Genomic DNA, 15,123 nt, shown 5'->3' with positions numbered 1-15,123 from the left:
GTCGCCCCGTCCCCTCCGTCGGCCGCCTTCGGGCCCCCGCGGCGCCCTGGGACGCGCGGCCGGCTAGGACGTGGGTGGGTGTGCTTGAAGGGCGGGCTGCGAGGGTGAAGGGCTTGAGAGGAAGAGGAGGTGGTGCATGTGTGTGGCCTCCTGCCCGTGCAGCCGGCGCCCTCGGTGCTCCGCGGCGCCCTGCGGTGCTTCCGGCGGGGCGGGGGCCATGCCACGGGTCGCCCGGAGGCCGCGCCGCCGCCGCCGCCGCCGCCGCCGCCGCCGCCGCCGCCGCGTTGGTCGAGGGGGCGTTGGCGGCCAAGGGACAGACAGGAAGGCAGGCAAAAGGCCGAGGAAAAAAAGCCTACAGCACCCGGTATTCCCAGGCGGTCTCCCATCCAAGTACTAACCAGGCCCGACCCTGCTTAGCTTCCGAGATCAGACGAGATCGGGCGCGTTCAGGGTGGTATGGCCGTAGACGTCCGCGGCTGCCGCTGGGCGCCCCAAGAGCCTGCTCTGCGCCTCTCCGGGCCAGGCGCCCGCCGCTCCTCAGCCCTCCGCCCGCCCGATCGCGCCAGCCCGCCTGCATGCTCGCCTGCCGGCCCGACTGATTGATTGACTGACCGCCTCCCGCGCCGCGCCCGGGGTGGCGGAGGGCGCCTGCCCCGGGCCGGGCGGGGGGGGTGGGGGCCAAGACGCCTCCCGCACCCCGGAGCGGAGGCTGTCGCCGGAGCCCGGGCGCGCTCCCGTCCCCGGCCTGGCGGGCGCGTCGCCGCCGCTCGGCTCCCCGGATGGCACGCCGCCCCACCTCGGACCGCTCACTGGCTGGGGGGGTGCCGCGGGCCGGCGCCGGCCGGCTCCGGACGACCCCTGGCCTCTCCTGTTCTTCAGCCGGCCTGGCTCAAAGCCAAGCCGGGGCCGCCCGCGCCGCCGGACCCCATCCTCGGACAGGCAGGGACACAGACACAGGTGCCCACGACAGACAGACAGACACACACACACACACACACACAGACGGAGGGACACGGGCACTCGGAGCTGGGCCACAAGGCCTGTGGGGGCGAGGCAGCCACCCCGCCGGAGGGGCGCAGGCCCTGGAGCTGCCTTAGGAGCCCTGGCAGCCGCGGGCCCTGCAGCCACGGTGTCAGGGATGCCGTTCTGCCCCCATTCCTGCCCATCAGCCGAACCGCCGCGGGACCGTGTGCCTGTGTTGCGTGCGCGGCGCCCACGCCCAGGCGCGGAGCGAGTCTCTCTTGTGTCTCTTGCTGTGTTGCGCGCGGCCCTTTTCGGCATGGGTGCCGGCCGCCCCCGCGTCGCTGTGGCCTTGGCTGTTGCGGGGCCGCGGAGCGCGCAGCCCGGTGCCAACGGGGCCTGAGGCCCCGGGCGGTCGGGCCATCTGGTGTCCCGGGCCCGCGGAGCGTGGACGTCGTGGCTGAGGGCCGAAGGGACGGTGGTCCGCGGGGGAGGCAGGGCATGTCCTTCGGAGAGAAGGTGCAGGCGGGCCCGGGCCGAAGGTGGGGGGGGTTGCGGGTGGCTGGGTGGCTTGGAGGCTGGGGGCGGTGCCAGGGAATTGCTAGGGGCTGGGGGCGGGCCTGGGGGCGGAGATTGGGGCGGGGCGAGGAGGGCCCCGGCCCCGGCCCCGGCCCCCAAAGCCCCGCCCCGGCCCCGGCCCCCAAAGCCCCGCCCCGGCCCCCCGGAGGGGCTCGCAGGCCTGCGGAGACGGGATCCAGCCCCCGCCCGGCTCCCCCCAGCGACCGCCCCCTCCCCGCCCCGGCCCCGAGGTTCCTGCTGTCGCCCCGTCCCCTCCGTCGGCCGCCTTCGGGCCCCCGCGGCGCCCTGGGACGCGCGGCCGGCTAGGACGTGGGTGGGTGTGCTTGAAGGGCGGGCTGCGAGGGTGAAGGGCTTGAGAGGAAGAGGAGGTGGTGCATGTGTGTGGCCTCCTGCCCGTGCAGCCGGCGCCCTCGGTGCTCCGCGGCGCCCTGCGGTGCTTCCGGCGGGGCGGGGGCCATGCCACGGGTCGCCCGGAGGGGGGCGCCGCCGCCGCCGCCGCCTCCGCCGCCGCCGCCGCCGCCGCCGCGTTGGTCGAGGGGGCGTTGGCGGCCAAGGGACAGACAGGAAGGCAGGCAAAAGGCCGAGGAAAAAAAGCCTACAGCACCCGGTATTCCCAGGCGGTCTCCCATCCAAGTACTAACCAGGCCCGACCCTGCTTAGCTTCCGAGATCAGACGAGATCGGGCGCGTTCAGGGTGGTATGGCCGTAGACGTCCGCGGCTGCCGCTGGGCGCCCCAAGAGCCTGCTCTGCGCCTCTCCGGGCCAGGCGCCCGCCGCTCCTCAGCCCTCCGCCCGCCCGATCGCGCCAGCCCGCCTGCATGCTCGCCTGCCGGCCCGACTGATTGATTGACTGACCGCCTCCCGCGCCGCGCCCGGGGTGGCGGAGGGCGCCTGCCCCGGGCCGGGCGGGGGGGGTGGGGGCCAAGACGCCTCCCGCACCCCGGAGCGGAGGCTGTCGCCGGAGCCCGGGCGCGCTCCCGTCCCCGGCCTGGCGGGCGCGTCGCCGCCGCTCGGCTCCCCGGATGGCACGCCGCCCCACCTCGGACCGCTCACTGGCTGGGGGGGTGCCGCGGGCCGGCGCCGGCCGGCTCCGGACGACCCCTGGCCTCTCCTGTTCTTCAGCCGGCCTGGCTCAAAGCCAAGCCGGGGCCGCCCGCGCCGCCGGACCCCATCCTCGGACAGGCAGGGACACAGACACAGGTGCCCACGACAGACAGACAGACACACACACACACACACACAGACGGAGGGACACGGGCACTCGGAGCTGGGCCACAAGGCCTGTGGGGGCGAGGCAGCCACCCCGCCGGAGGGGCGCAGGCCCTGGAGCTGCCTTAGGAGCCCTGGCAGCCGCGGGCCCTGCAGCCACGGTGTCAGGGATGCCGTTCTGCCCCCATTCCTGCCCATCAGCCGAACCGCCGCGGGACCGTGTGCCTGTGTTGCGTGCGCGGCGCCCACGCCCAGGCGCGGAGCGAGTCTCTCTTGTGTCTCTTGCTGTGTTGCGCGCGGCCCTTTTCGGCATGGGTGCCGGCCGCCCCCGCGTCGCTGTGGCCTTGGCTGTTGCGGGGCCGCGGAGCGCGCAGCCCGGTGCCAACGGGGCCTGAGGCCCCGGGCGGTCGGGCCATCTGGTGTCCCGGGCCCGCGGAGCGTGGACGTCGTGGCTGAGGGCCGAAGGGACGGTGGTCCGCGGGGGAGGCAGGGCATGTCCTTCGGAGAGAAGGTGCAGGCGGGCCCGGGCCGAAGGTGGGGGGGGTTGCGGGTGGCTGGGTGGCTTGGAGGCTGGGGGCGGTGCCAGGGAATTGCTAGGGGCTGGGGGCGGGCCTGGGGGCGGAGATTGGGGCGGGGCGAGGAGGGCCCCAGCCCCGGCCCCGGCCCCCAAAGCCCCGCCCCGGCCCCGGCCCCCAAAGCCCCGCCCCGGCCCCCCGGAGGGGCTCGCAGGCCTGCGGAGACGGGATCCAGCCCCCGCCCGGCTCCCCCCAGCGACCGCCCCCTCCCCGCCCCGGCCCCGAGGTTCCTGCTGTCGCCCCGTCCCCTCCGTCGGCCGCCTTCGGGCCCCCGCGGCGCCCTGGGACGCGCGGCCGGCTAGGACGTGGGTGGGTGTGCTTGAAGGGCGGGCTGCGAGGGTGAAGGGCTTGAGAGGAAGAGGAGGTGGTGCATGTGTGTGGCCTCCTGCCCGTGCAGCCGGCGCCCTCGGTGCTCCGCGGCGCCCTGCGGTGCTTCCGGCGGGGCGGGGGCCATGCCACGGGTCGCCCGGAGGGGGGCCGCCGCCGCCGCCGCCGCCGCCGCCGCCGCCGCCGCCGCGTTGGTCGAGGGGGCGTTGGCGGCCAAGGGACAGACAGGAAGGCAGGCAAAAGGCCGAGGAAAAAAAGCCTACAGCACCCGGTATTCCCAGGCGGTCTCCCATCCAAGTACTAACCAGGCCCGACCCTGCTTAGCTTCCGAGATCAGACGAGATCGGGCGCGTTCAGGGTGGTATGGCCGTAGACGTCCGCGGCTGCCGCTGGGCGCCCCAAGAGCCTGCTCTGCGCCTCTCCGGGCCAGGCGCCCGCCGCTCCTCAGCCCTCCGCCCGCCCGATCGCGCCAGCCCGCCTGCATGCTCGCCTGCCGGCCCGACTGATTGATTGACTGACCGCCTCCCGCGCCGCGCCCGGGGTGGCGGAGGGCGCCTGCCCCGGGCCGGGCGGGGGGGGTGGGGGCCAAGACGCCTCCCGCACCCCGGAGCGGAGGCTGTCGCCGGAGCCCGGGCGCGCTCCCGTCCCCGGCCTGGCGGGCGCGTCGCCGCCGCTCGGCTCCCCGGATGGCACGCCGCCCCACCTCGGACCGCTCACTGGCTGGGGGGGTGCCGCGGGCCGGCGCCGGCCGGCTCCGGACGACCCCTGGCCTCTCCTGTTCTTCAGCCGGCCTGGCTCAAAGCCAAGCCGGGGCCGCCCGCGCCGCCGGACCCCATCCTCGGACAGGCAGGGACACAGACACAGGTGCCCACGACAGACAGACAGACACACACACACACACACACAGACGGAGGGACACGGGCACTCGGAGCTGGGCCACAAGGCCTGTGGGGGCGAGGCAGCCACCCCGCCGGAGGGGCGCAGGCCCTGGAGCTGCCTTAGGAGCCCTGGCAGCCGCGGGCCCTGCAGCCACGGTGTCAGGGATGCCGTTCTGCCCCCATTCCTGCCCATCAGCCGAACCGCCGCGGGACCGTGTGCCTGTGTTGCGTGCGCGGCGCCCACGCCCAGGCGCGGAGCGAGTCTCTCTTGTGTCTCTTGCTGTGTTGCGCGCGGCCCTTTTCGGCATGGGTGCCGGCCGCCCCCGCGTCGCTGTGGCCTTGGCTGTTGCGGGGCCGCGGAGCGCGCAGCCCGGTGCCAACGGGGCCTGAGGCCCCGGGCGGTCGGGCCATCTGGTGTCCCGGGCCCGCGGAGCGTGGACGTCGTGGCTGAGGGCCGAAGGGACGGTGGTCCGCGGGGGAGGCAGGGCATGTCCTTCGGAGAGAAGGTGCAGGCGGGCCCGGGCCGAAGGTGGGGGGGGTTGCGGGTGGCTGGGTGGCTTGGAGGCTGGGGGCGGTGCCAGGGAATTGCTAGGGGCTGGGGGCGGGCCTGGGGGCGGAGATTGGGGCGGGGCGAGGAGGGCCCGCAGGCGGGCCCGGCCCCGGCCCCGGCCCCGGCCCCCAAAGCCCCGCCCCGGCCCCGGCCCCCAAAGCCCCGCCCCGGCCCCCCGGAGGGGCTCGCAGGCCTGCGGAGACGGGATCCAGCCCCCGCCCGGCTCCCCCCAGCGACCGCCCCCTCCCCGCCCCGGCCCCGAGGTTCCTGCTGTCGCCCCGTCCCCTCCGTCGGCCGCCTTCGGGCCCCCGCGGCGCCCTGGGACGCGCGGCCGGCTAGGACGTGGGTGGGTGTGCTTGAAGGGCGGGCTGCGAGGGTGAAGGGCTTGAGAGGAAGAGGAGGTGGTGCATGTGTGTGGCCTCCTGCCCGTGCAGCCGGCGCCCTCGGTGCTCCGCGGCGCCCTGCGGTGCTTCCGGCGGGGCGGGGGCCATGCCACGGGTCGCCCGGAGGGGGGCGCCGCCGCCGCCGCCGCCGCCGCCGCCGCGTTGGTCGAGGGGGCGTTGGCGGCCAAGGGACAGACAGGAAGGCAGGCAAAAGGCCGAGGAAAAAAAGCCTACAGCACCCGGTATTCCCAGGCGGTCTCCCATCCAAGTACTAACCAGGCCCGACCCTGCTTAGCTTCCGAGATCAGACGAGATCGGGCGCGTTCAGGGTGGTATGGCCGTAGACGTCCGCGGCTGCCGCTGGGCGCCCCAAGAGCCTGCTCTGCGCCTCTCCGGGCCAGGCGCCCGCCGCTCCTCAGCCCTCCGCCCGCCCGATCGCGCCAGCCCGCCTGCATGCTCGCCTGCCGGCCCGACTGATTGATTGACTGACCGCCTCCCGCGCCACGCCCGGGGTGGCGGAGGGCGCCTGCCCCGGGCCGGGCGGGGGGGGTGGGGGCCAAGACGCCTCCCGCACCCCGGAGCGGAGGCTGTCGCCGGAGCCCGGGCGCGCTCCCGTCCCCGGCCTGGCGGGCGCGTCGCCGCCGCTCGGCTCCCCGGATGGCACGCCGCCCCACCTCGGACCGCTCACTGGCTGGGGGGGTGCCGCGGGCCGGCGCCGGCCGGCTCCGGACGACCCCTGGCCTCTCCTGTTCTTCAGCCGGCCTGGCTCAAAGCCAAGCCGGGGCCGCCCGCGCCGCCGGACCCCATCCTCGGACAGGCAGGGACACAGACACAGGTGCCCACGACAGACAGACAGACACACACACACACACACACAGACGGAGGGACACGGGCACTCGGAGCTGGGCCACAAGGCCTGTGGGGGCGAGGCAGCCACCCCGCCGGAGGGGCGCAGGCCCTGGAGCTGCCTTAGGAGCCCTGGCAGCCGCGGGCCCTGCAGCCACGGTGTCAGGGATGCCGTTCTGCCCCCATTCCTGCCCATCAGCCGAACCGCCGCGGGACCGTGTGCCTGTGTTGCGTGCGCGGCGCCCACGCCCAGGCGCGGAGCGAGTCTCTCTTGTGTCTCTTGCTGTGTTGCGCGCGGCCCTTTTCGGCATGGGTGCCGGCCGCCCCCGCGTCGCTGTGGCCTTGGCTGTTGCGGGGCCGCGGAGCGCGCAGCCCGGTGCCAACGGGGCCTGAGGCCCCGGGCGGTCGGGCCATCTGGTGTCCCGGGCCCGCGGAGCGTGGACGTCGTGGCTGAGGGCCGAAGGGACGGTGGTCCGCGGGGGAGGCAGGGCATGTCCTTCGGAGAGAAGGTGCAGGCGGGCCCGGGCCGAAGGTGGGGGGGGTTGCGGGTGGCTGGGTGGCTTGGAGGCTGGGGGCGGTGCCAGGGAATTGCTAGGGGCTGGGGGCGGGCCTGGGGGCGGAGATTGGGGCGGGGCGAGGAGGGCCCGCAGGCGGGCCCGGCCCCGGCCCCGGCCCCGGCCCCCAAAGCCCCGCCCCGGCCCCGGCCCCCAAAGCCCCGCCCCGGCCCCCCGGAGGGGCTCGCAGGCCTGCGGAGACGGGATCCAGCCCCCGCCCGGCTCCCCCCAGCGACCGCCCCCTCCCCGCCCCGGCCCCGAGGTTCCTGCTGTCGCCCCGTCCCCTCCGTCGGCCGCCTTCGGGCCCCCGCGGCGCCCTGGGACGCGCGGCCGGCTAGGACGTGGGTGGGTGTGCTTGAAGGGCGGGCTGCGAGGGTGAAGGGCTTGAGAGGAAGAGGAGGTGGTGCATGTGTGTGGCCTCCTGCCCGTGCAGCCGGCGCCCTCGGTGCTCCGCGGCGCCCTGCGGTGCTTCCGGCGGGGCGGGGGCCATGCCACGGGTCGCCCGGAGGGGGGCGCCGCCGCCGCCGCCGCCGCCGCCGCCGCCGCCGCCGCCGCCGCCGCGTTGGTCGAGGGGGCGTTGGCGGCCAAGGGACAGACAGGAAGGCAGGCAAAAGGCCGAGGAAAAAAAGCCTACAGCACCCGGTATTCCCAGGCGGTCTCCCATCCAAGTACTAACCAGGCCCGACCCTGCTTAGCTTCCGAGATCAGACGAGATCGGGCGCGTTCAGGGTGGTATGGCCGTAGACGTCCGCGGCTGCCGCTGGGCGCCCCAAGAGCCTGCTCTGCGCCTCTCCGGGCCAGGCGCCCGCCGCTCCTCAGCCCTCCGCCCGCCCGATCGCGCCAGCCCGCCTGCATGCTCGCCTGCCGGCCCGACTGATTGATTGACTGACCGCCTCCCGCGCCGCGCCCGGGGTGGCGGAGGGCGCCTGCCCCGGGCCGGGCGGGGGGGGTGGGGGCCAAGACGCCTCCCGCACCCCGGAGCGGAGGCTGTCGCCGGAGCCCGGGCGCGCTCCCGTCCCCGGCCTGGCGGGCGCGTCGCCGCCGCTCGGCTCCCCGGATGGCACGCCGCCCCACCTCGGACCGCTCACTGGCTGGGGGGGTGCCGCGGGCCGGCGCCGGCCGGCTCCGGACGACCCCTGGCCTCTCCTGTTCTTCAGCCGGCCTGGCTCAAAGCCAAGCCGGGGCCGCCCGCGCCGCCGGACCCCATCCTCGGACAGGCAGGGACACAGACACAGGTGCCCACGACAGACAGACAGACACACACACACACACACACAGACGGAGGGACACGGGCACTCGGAGCTGGGCCACAAGGCCTGTGGGGGCGAGGCAGCCACCCCGCCGGAGGGGCGCAGGCCCTGGAGCTGCCTTAGGAGCCCTGGCAGCCGCGGGCCCTGCAGCCACGGTGTCAGGGATGCCGTTCTGCCCCCATTCCTGCCCATCAGCCGAACCGCCGCGGGACCGTGTGCCTGTGTTGCGTGCGCGGCGCCCACGCCCAGGCGCGGAGCGAGTCTCTCTTGTGTCTCTTGCTGTGTTGCGCGCGGCCCTTTTCGGCATGGGTGCCGGCCGCCCCCGCGTCGCTGTGGCCTTGGCTGTTGCGGGGCCGCGGAGCGCGCAGCCCGGTGCCAACGGGGCCTGAGGCCCCGGGCGGTCGGGCCATCTGGTGTCCCGGGCCCGCGGAGCGTGGACGTCGTGGCTGAGGGCCGAAGGGACGGTGGTCCGCGGGGGAGGCAGGGCATGTCCTTCGGAGAGAAGGTGCAGGCGGGCCCGGGCCGAAGGTGGGGGGGGTTGCGGGTGGCTGGGTGGCTTGGAGGCTGGGGGCGGTGCCAGGGAATTGCTAGGGGCTGGGGGCGGGCCTGGGGGCGGAGATTGGGGCGGGGCGAGGAGGGCCCGCAGGCGGGCCCGGCCCCGGCCCCGGCCCCGGCCCCCAAAGCCCCGCCCCGGCCCCGGCCCCCAAAGCCCCGCCCCGGCCCCCCGGAGGGGCTCGCAGGCCTGCGGAGACGGGATCCAGCCCCCGCCCGGCTCCCCCCAGCGACCGCCCCCTCCCCGCCCCGGCCCCGAGGTTCCTGCTGTCGCCCCGTCCCCTCCGTCGGCCGCCTTCGGGCCCCCGCGGCGCCCTGGGACGCGCGGCCGGCTAGGACGTGGGTGGGTGTGCTTGAAGGGCGGGCTGCGAGGGTGAAGGGCTTGAGAGGAAGAGGAGGTGGTGCATGTGTGTGGCCTCCTGCCCGTGCAGCCGGCGCCCTCGGTGCTCCGCGGCGCCCTGCGGTGCTTCCGGCGGGGCGGGGGCCATGCCACGTGTCGCCCGGAGGGGGGCGCCGCCGCCGCCGCCGCCGCCGCCGCCGCCGCCGCCGCGTTGGTCGAGGGGGCGTTGGCGGCCAAGGGACAGACAGGAAGGCAGGCAAAAGGCCGAGGAAAAAAAGCCTACAGCACCCGGTATTCCCAGGCGGTCTCCCATCCAAGTACTAACCAGGCCCGACCCTGCTTAGCTTCCGAGATCAGACGAGATCGGGCGCGTTCAGGGTGGTATGGCCGTAGACGTCCGCGGCTGCCGCTGGGCGCCCCAAGAGCCTGCTCTGCGCCTCTCCGGGCCAGGCGCCCGCCGCTCCTCAGCCCTCCGCCCGCCCGATCGCGCCAGCCCGCCTGCATGCTCGCCTGCCGGCCCGACTGATTGATTGACTGACCGCCTCCCGCGCCGCGCCCGGGGTGGCGGAGGGCGCCTGCCCCGGGCCGGGCGGGGGGGGTGGGGGCCAAGACGCCTCCCGCACCCCGGAGCGGAGGCTGTCGCCGGAGCCCGGGCGCGCTCCCGTCCCCGGCCTGGCGGGCGCGTCGCCGCCGCTCGGCTCCCCGGATGGCACGCCGCCCCACCTCGGACCGCTCACTGGCTGGGGGGGTGCCGCGGGCCGGCGCCGGCCGGCTCCGGACGACCCCTGGCCTCTCCTGTTCTTCAGCCGGCCTGGCTCAAAGCCAAGCCGGGGCCGCCCGCGCCGCCGGACCCCATCCTCGGACAGGCAGGGACACAGACACAGGTGCCCACGACAGACAGACAGACACACACACACACACACACAGACGGAGGGACACGGGCACTCGGAGCTGGGCCACAAGGCCTGTGGGGGCGAGGCAGCCACCCCGCCGGAGGGGCGCAGGCCCTGGAGCTGCCTTAGGAGCCCTGGCAGCCGCGGGCCCTGCAGCCACGGTGTCAGGGATGCCGTTCTGCCCCCATTCCTGCCCATCAGCCGAACCGCCGCGGGACCGTGTGCCTGTGTTGCGTGCGCGGCGCCCACGCCCAGGCGCGGAGCGAGTCTCTCTTGTGTCTCTTGCTGTGTTGCGCGCGGCCCTTTTCGGCATGGGTGCCGGCCGCCCCCGCGTCGCTGTGGCCTTGGCTGTTGCGGGGCCGCGGAGCGCGCAGCCCAGTGCCAACGGGGCCTGAGGCCCCGGGCGGTCGGGCCATCTGGTGTCCCGGGCCCGCGGAGCGTGGACGTCGTGGCTGAGGGCCGAAGGGACGGTGGTCCGCGGGGGAGGCAGGGCATGTCCTTCGGAGAGAAGGTGCAGGCGGGCCCGGGCCGAAGGTGGGGGGGGTTGCGGGTGGCTGGGTGGCTTGGAGGCTGGGGGCGGTGCCAGGGAATTGCTAGGGGCTGGGGGCGGGCCTGGGGGCGGAGATTGGGGCGGGGCGAGGAGGGCCCGCAGGCGGGCCCGGCCCCGGCCCCGGCCCCGGCCCCCAAAGCCCCGCCCCGGCCCCGGCCCCCAAAGCCCCGCCCCGGCCCCCCGGAGGGGCTCGCAGGCCTGCGGAGACGGGATCCAGCCCCCGCCCGGCTCCCCCCAGCGACCGCCCCCTCCCCGCCCCGGCCCCGAGGTTCCTGCTGTCGCCCCGTCCCCTCCGTCGGCCGCCTTCGGGCCCCCGCGGCGCCCTGGGACGCGCGGCCGGCTAGGACGTGGGTGGGTGTGCTTGAAGGGCGGGCTGCGAGGGTGAAGGGCTTGAGAGGAAGAGGAGGTGGTGCATGTGTGTGGCCTCCTGCCCGTGCAGCCGGCGCCCTCGGTGCTCCGCGGCGCCCTGCGGTGCTTCCGGCGGGGCGGGGGCCATGCCACGGGTCGCCCGGAGGGGGGCGCCGCCGCCGCCGCCGCCGCCGCCGCCGCCGCCGCCGCCGCCGCCGCGTTGGTCGAGGGGGCGTTGGCGGCCAAGGGACAGACAGGAAGGCAGGCAAAAGGCCGAGGAAAAAAAGCCTACAGCACCCGGTATTCCCAGGCGGTCTCCCATCCAAGTACTAACCAGGCCCGACCCTGCTTAGCTTCCGAGATCAGACGAGATCGGGCGCGTTCAGGGTGGTATGGCCGTAGACGTCCGCGGCTGCCGCTGGGCGCCCCAAGAGCCTGCTCTGCGCCTCTCCGGGCCAGGCGCCCGCCGCTCCTCAGCCCTCCGCCCGCCCGATCGCGCCAGCCCGCCTGCATGCTCGCCTGCCGGCCCGACTGATTGATTGACTGACCGCCTCCCGCGCCGCGCCCGGGGTGGCGGAGGGCGCCTGCCCCGGGCCGGGCGGGGGGGGTGGGGGCCAAGACGCCTCCCGCACCCCGGAGCGGAGGCTGTCGCCGGAGCCCGGGCGCGCTCCCGTCCCCGGCCTGGCGGGCGCGTCGCCGCCGCTCGGCTCCCCGGATGGCACGCCGCCCCACCTCGGACCGCTCACTGGCTGGGGGGGTGCCGCGGGCCGGCGCCGGCCGGCTCCGGACGACCCCTGGCCTCTCCTGTTCTTCAGCCGGCCTGGCTCAAAGCCAAGCCGGGGCCGCCCGCGCCGCCGGACCCCATCCTCGGACAGGCAGGGACACAGACACAGGTGCCCACGACAGACAGACAGACACACACACACACACACACAGACGGAGGGACACGGGCACTCGGAGCTGGGCCACAAGGCCTGTGGGGGCGAGGCAGCCACCCCGCCGGAGGGGCGCAGGCCCTGGAGCTGCCTTAGGAGCCCTGGCAGCCGCGGGCCCTGCAGCCACGGTGTCAGGGATGCCGTTCTGCCCCCATTCCTGCCCATCAGCCGAACCGCCGCGGGACCGTGTGCCTGTGTTGCGTGCGCGGCGCCCACGCCCAGGCGCGGAGCGAGTCTCTCTTGTGTCTCTTGCTGTGTTGCGCGCGGCCCTTTTCGGCATGGGTGCCGGCCGCCCCCGCGTCGCTGTGGCCTTGGCTGTTGCGGGGCCGCGGAGCGCGCAGCCCGGTGCCAACGGGGCCTGAGGCCCCGGGCGGTCGGGCCATCTGGTGTCCCGGGCCCGCGGAGCGTGGACGTCGTGGCTGAGGGCCGAAGGGACGGTGGTCCGCGGGGGAGGCAGGGCATGTCCTTCGGAGAGAAGGTGCAGGCGGGCCCGGGCCGAAGGTGGGGGGGGTTGCGGGTGGCTGGGTGGCTTGGAGGCTGGGGGCGGTGCCAGGGAATTGCTAGGGGCTGGGGGCGGGCCTGGGGGCGGAGATTATTGGGGCGGGGCGAGGAGGGCCCCGGCCCCGGCCCCGGCCCCCAAAGCCCCGCCCCGGCCCCGGCCCCCAAAGCCCCGCCCCGGCCCCCCGGAGGGGCTCGCAGGCCTGCGGAGACGGGATCCAGCCCCCGCCCGGCTCCCCCCAGCGACCGCCCCCTCCCCGCCCCGGCCCCGAGGTTCCTGCTGTCGCCCCGTCCCCTCCGTCGGCCGCCTTCGGGCCCCCGCGGCGCCCTGGGACGCGCGGCCGGCTAGGACGTGGGTGGGTGTGCTTGAAGGGCGGGCTGCGAGGGTGAAGGGCTTGAGAGGAAGAGGAGGTGGTGCATGTGTGTGGCCTCCTGCCCGTGCAGCCGGCGCCCTCGGTGCTCCGCGGCGCCCTGCGGTGCTTCCGGCGGGGCGGGGGCCATGCCACGGGTCGCCCGGAGGGGGGCGCCGCCGCCGCCGCCGCCGCCGCCGCCGCCGCCGCCGCCGCCGCGTTGGTCGAGGGGGCGTTGGCGGCCAAGGGACAGACAGGAAGGCAGGCAAAAGGCCGAGGAAAAAAAGCCTACAGCACCCGGTATTCCCAGGCGGTCTCCCATCCAAGTACTAACCAGGCCCGACCCTGCTTAGCTTCCGAGATCAGACGAGATCGGGCGCGTTCAGGGTGGTATGGCCGTAGACGTCCGCGGCTGCCGCTGGGCGCCCCAAGAGCCTGCTCTGCGCCTCTCCGGGCCAGGCGCCCGCCGCTCCTCAGCCCTCCGCCCGCCCGATCGCGCCAGCCCGCCTGCATGCTCGCCTGCCGGCCCGACTGATTGATTGACTGACCGCCTCCCGCGCCGCGCCCGGGGTGGCGGAGGGCGCCTGCCCCGGGCCGGGCGGGGGGGGTGGGGGCCAAGACGCCTCCCGCACCCCGGAGCGGAGGCTGTCGCCGGAGCCCGGGCGCGCTCCCGTCCCCGGCCTGGCGGGCGCGTCGCCGCCGCTCGGCTCCCCGGATGGCACGCCGCCCCACCTCGGACCGCTCACTGGCTGGGGGGGTGCCGCGGGCCGGCGCCGGCCGGCTCCGGACGACCCCTGGCCTCTCCTGTTCTTCAGCCGGCCTGGCTCAAAGCCAAGCCGGGGCCGCCCGCGCCGCCGGACCCCATCCTCGGACAGGCAGGGACACAGACACAGGTGCCCACGACAGACAGACAGACACACACACACACACACACAGACGGAGGGACACGGGCACTCGGAGCTGGGCCACAAGGCCTGTGGGGGCGAGGCAGCCACCCCGCCGGAGGGGCGCAGGCCCTGGAGCTGCCTTAGGAGCCCTGGCAGCCGCGGGCCCTGCAGCCACGGTGTCAGGGATGCCGTTCTGCCCCCATTCCTGCCCATCAGCCGAACCGCCGCGGGACCGTGTGCCTGTGTTGCGTGCGCGGCGCCCACGCCCAGGCGCGGAGCGAGTCTCTCTTGTGTCTCTTGCTGTGTTGCGCGCGGCCCTTTTCGGCATGGGTGCCGGCCGCCCCCGCGTCGCTGTGGCCTTGGCTGTTGCGGGGCCGCGGAGCGCGCAGCCCGGTGCCAACGGGGCCTGAGGCCCCGGGCGGTCGGGCCATCTGGTGTCCCGGGCCCGCGGAGCGTGGACGTCGTGGCTGAGGGCCGAAGGGACGGTGGTCCGCGGGGGAGGCAGGGCATGTCCTTCGGAGAGAAGGTGCAGGCGGGCCCGGGCCGAAGGTGGGGGGGGTTGCGGGTGGCTGGGTGGCTTGGAGGCTGGGGGCGGTGCCAGGGAATTGCTAGGGGCTGGGGGCGGGCCTGGGGGCGGAGATTGGGGCGGGGCGAGGAGGGCCCCGGCCCCGGCCCCGGCCCCCAAAGCCCCGCCCCGGCCCCGGCCCCCAAAGCCCCGCCCCGGCCCCCCGGAGGGGCTCGCAGGCCTGCGGAGACGGGATCCAGCCCCCGCCCGGCTCCCCCCAGCGACCGCCCCCTCCCCGCCCCGGCCCCGAGGTTCCTGCTGTCGCCCCGTCCCCTCCGTCGGCCGCCTTCGGGCCCCCGCGGCGCCCTGGGACGCGCGGCCGGCTAGGACGTGGGTGGGTGTGCTTGAAGGGCGGGCTGCGAGGGTGAAGGGCTTGAGAGGAAGAGGAGGTGGTGCATGTGTGTGGCCTCCTGCCCGTGCAGCCGGCGCCCTCGGTGCTCCGCGGCGCCCTGCGGTGCTTCCGGCGGGGCGGGGGCCATGCCACGGGTCGCCCGGAGGGGGCCGCCGCCGCCGCCGCCGCCGCCGCCGCCGCCGCCGCCGCCGCCGCGTTGGTCGAGGGGGCGTTGGCGGCCAAGGGACAGACAGGAAGGCAGGCAAAAGGCCGAGGAAAAAAAGCCTACAGCACCCGGTATTCCCAGGCGGTCTCCCATCCAAGTACTAACCAGGCCCGACCCTGCTTAGCTTCCGAGATCAGACGAGATCGGGCGCGTTCAGGGTGGTATGGCCGTAGACGTCCGCGGCTGCCGCTGGGCGCCCCAAGAGCCTGCTCTGCGCCTCTCCGGGCCAGGCGCCCGCCGCTCCTCAGCCCTCCGCCCGCCCGATCGCGCCAGCCCGCCTGCATGCTCGCCTGCCGGCCCGACTGATTGATTGACTGACCGCCTCCCGCGCCACGCCCGGGGTGGCGGAGGGCGCCTGCCCCGGGCCGGGCGGGGGGGGTGGGGGCCAAGACGCCTCCCGCACCCCGGAGCGGAGGCTGTCGCCGGAGCCCGGGCGCGCTCCCGTCCCCGGCCTGGCGGGCGCGTCGCCGCCGCTCGGCTCCCCGGATGGCACGCCGCCCCACCTCGGACCGCTCACTGGCTGGGGGGGTGCCGCGG

The 15,123-nt window shown here is 76.2% G+C and overlaps 9 non-coding genes across 9 annotated transcripts; all 9 read right to left on the bottom strand.

Annotated features, from left to right (window-relative positions):
* Nucleotides 1-349: 349 nt before the first annotated feature.
* On the bottom strand, nt 350-468 carry LOC140597216 (5S ribosomal RNA). Its single transcript, XR_011999081.1, has one exon. It is a non-coding gene; the product is annotated as a 5S ribosomal RNA (ribosomal RNA).
* A 1,663-nt stretch (nt 469-2,131) lies between these two features.
* LOC140597214 (5S ribosomal RNA) lies at nt 2,132-2,250 on the bottom strand. Its single transcript, XR_011999079.1, has one exon. It is a non-coding gene; the product is annotated as a 5S ribosomal RNA (ribosomal RNA).
* Nucleotides 2,251-3,906: 1,656 nt separating this feature from the next.
* On the bottom strand, nt 3,907-4,025 carry LOC140597213 (5S ribosomal RNA). Its single transcript, XR_011999078.1, has one exon. It is a non-coding gene; the product is annotated as a 5S ribosomal RNA (ribosomal RNA).
* A 1,663-nt stretch (nt 4,026-5,688) lies between these two features.
* On the bottom strand, nt 5,689-5,807 carry LOC140597212 (5S ribosomal RNA). Its single transcript, XR_011999077.1, has one exon. It is a non-coding gene; the product is annotated as a 5S ribosomal RNA (ribosomal RNA).
* Nucleotides 5,808-7,488: 1,681 nt separating this feature from the next.
* On the bottom strand, nt 7,489-7,607 carry LOC140597211 (5S ribosomal RNA). Its single transcript, XR_011999076.1, has one exon. It is a non-coding gene; the product is annotated as a 5S ribosomal RNA (ribosomal RNA).
* Nucleotides 7,608-9,279: 1,672 nt separating this feature from the next.
* LOC140597210 (5S ribosomal RNA) lies at nt 9,280-9,398 on the bottom strand. The gene has a single exon (XR_011999075.1). It is a non-coding gene; the product is annotated as a 5S ribosomal RNA (ribosomal RNA).
* Nucleotides 9,399-11,079: 1,681 nt separating this feature from the next.
* Nucleotides 11,080-11,198, bottom strand: LOC140597209 (5S ribosomal RNA). The gene has a single exon (XR_011999074.1). It is a non-coding gene; the product is annotated as a 5S ribosomal RNA (ribosomal RNA).
* Nucleotides 11,199-12,862: 1,664 nt separating this feature from the next.
* LOC140597208 (5S ribosomal RNA) lies at nt 12,863-12,981 on the bottom strand. The gene has a single exon (XR_011999073.1). It is a non-coding gene; the product is annotated as a 5S ribosomal RNA (ribosomal RNA).
* Nucleotides 12,982-14,642: 1,661 nt separating this feature from the next.
* LOC140597207 (5S ribosomal RNA) lies at nt 14,643-14,761 on the bottom strand. The gene has a single exon (XR_011999072.1). It is a non-coding gene; the product is annotated as a 5S ribosomal RNA (ribosomal RNA).
* Nucleotides 14,762-15,123: the final 362 nt, after the last annotated feature.

Source organism: Vulpes vulpes, unplaced genomic scaffold (assembly GCF_048418805.1).
Source record: "Vulpes vulpes isolate BD-2025 unplaced genomic scaffold, VulVul3 u000000730, whole genome shotgun sequence".
NCBI lineage: Eukaryota > Metazoa > Chordata > Mammalia > Carnivora > Canidae > Vulpes > Vulpes vulpes.
The sequence above is the reverse complement of the archived record's forward strand: the minus strand, read 5'-3'. Positions and strand labels throughout refer to the sequence as shown.